At 34.8% G+C, this 2,093-nt stretch overlaps 1 pseudogene; it reads left to right on the plus strand.

Moving 5' to 3' along the window:
* The first annotated feature begins 1,480 nt into the window (after positions 1-1,480).
* Positions 1,481-1,599, plus strand: LOC112486123 (annotated as a pseudogene).
* Positions 1,600-2,093: the final 494 nt, after the last annotated feature.

A 2,093-nucleotide genomic window follows, 5' to 3' on the forward strand; every position in this document is an offset into this window, starting at 1 on the left:
AGGGGTATCTGCAAAGTGCTTGGGGCTTATAAAAGGGGTAAAACCAGGTCTTCCAGATGTAGTCAGGGAAGGCTTCTCAGAGGCATTGGCACATTACGAAGAATAAAGAACTCTGCAAAATCTGTACAGGCAGGTCCTAGTTCTCCCTCCAAGTTTCTCCAGAATAACTCCAAAGAAAGTAACCCAATAACATATTTCTTCAGGATGATTCATGGGAGTGCTAGGCAACTGCCACCCCTAATAGCATCTCTAAGGAAAGCAATTAACTTGCAATTTTCCTTTATTATTTCACTCATCCACATAATTAAATCTTCTTAACATACTTATTTCATAGTGTTTTATGAAGAATGATAATGCCGTGTTACTGTATACTAATGATAATATAATTAGCCACCAGTTTCACATGCTTTGATGCATTCTTTCAAAAAATTATTCTAAAATACAACTTCTGCATGAGGATGAGAATGTGCTAAGCCTTTTCTTCTAGGACGCTACTGCTTGTCACTATTTCACAGTAAAGAAATATCTTAAAAGGTTTGCCTTAAATTCTTCTGTTTTCAAGGAAAATCTAAAGGTTTATTTGGATAGACTAAAAATCTCACTGGTCACACCTCAGGGGTTTTGCTTAAAAATATATGGTTATTGTCATTGTGCTATCTTTATTATACTATATAAATATTATACTATATATGCATATATACATATATGCATACATATGTATAACTCTTCTCTATGTATTATATTATTTCATGTGTACATATATACACACATACATATGTAGTTATATATAGTATATATACATATGTGTATATGTATATATTCTATATACAGTTATATGTACATGTTTATACCTATATATATACCACAAGGAGCCCTTTAACCTTTCCTCAAATCTCATCTCTATCTTATAAATATCAAAAGTTACTTTTCCTCAATCCCTTTCATGAAATCTTTATGGGCCGAGATAACAATGTGAGTCTTAGCTGTGGTTTCCTCAGAGTTAGATAATATGAAGCAGCACCCTGACTACCCACTACAGCATCACGTGTACATGATTTTAAATCCACTTTTCTGAAAGTGAGCAGGAGTCCATTTATTTCACTTACTTTCATTGTCACTTTATGCAGTTTAGGACTGCATTTAAATCTAGTTCAGAGCAACAGAGCAAGTTTTACAATAAAATGAACTGGTCCTAATTGATCATCATTCACATAGTTTGACCCCTTCTATCCTAGTATCTCATATAAAAGTTTCCTTTCAAAGTTACAACCTACTGCTTTTTGAGATGGATTAAAACCAATTTTTGATGTACTAAATGTTTCAAGAGATGACTTAACATTTCAAATATTACTGTCTCCCTTACATACAGTATTCTTATTTTCAGTGCATTTTTATAACTAGCATCCTATTTATGCCTACAAACATTTACACGACAAGGTGAAGGAATTTAAGATAGTGACCCCTTAAAAGTCAGGAGATAGTCTATGGCCATGCTACCCTGAACAAGTCTGATCCCATCTGATCTTGGAAGCTAAGCAAGGTCGGGCTTGGTTAATACTTGGATGGGAGACCACCTAGGAAGACCAGGTGCTGTAGGCATAAAAAAATAATAATAATAAGGGATTGTAAGCTGATGAGGTCTTTGCAATCTGTAAGGTCGACCAAGGGTTGCCTCGCCTAAAAATAAATAAATAAATAAATAAATAAATAAAGAGTCAGGTGATAAGCTTAATAGCTGTATTAAAGGCTCTCTTATAATAACTTTGAACCATGACGTGGTCACATTTGGAGGGAAGCAAGGCCAAAGGTTTGCCTTATGTGACCAAAGTTTCTCTCTTTTTTCTCACTCATCAAAACACACTGTCTCTTTCCTTTTCAAATATATACCTGGCACACAAAATTAAAACTTCAGGTGCCAAGACAAAGCTTACGTGGCACTTTCTTCTAGTTTACAAATACCACAGACAGTTTACTTCACATTTCTCTCTAAGCCGTCTTTGGGCTCGAGCAATCTGGCCAAGATTGTGCCAAAAACTTACTGAAGGGATTTTTTTTTAATTAGTTTTGTGCACAGTTCTCATTAAGGTCAATGC

This window comes from Pteropus alecto, unplaced genomic scaffold, assembly GCF_000325575.1.
Source record: "Pteropus alecto unplaced genomic scaffold, ASM32557v1 scaffold338, whole genome shotgun sequence".
Taxonomy (NCBI): Eukaryota; Metazoa; Chordata; class Mammalia; order Chiroptera; family Pteropodidae; genus Pteropus; species Pteropus alecto.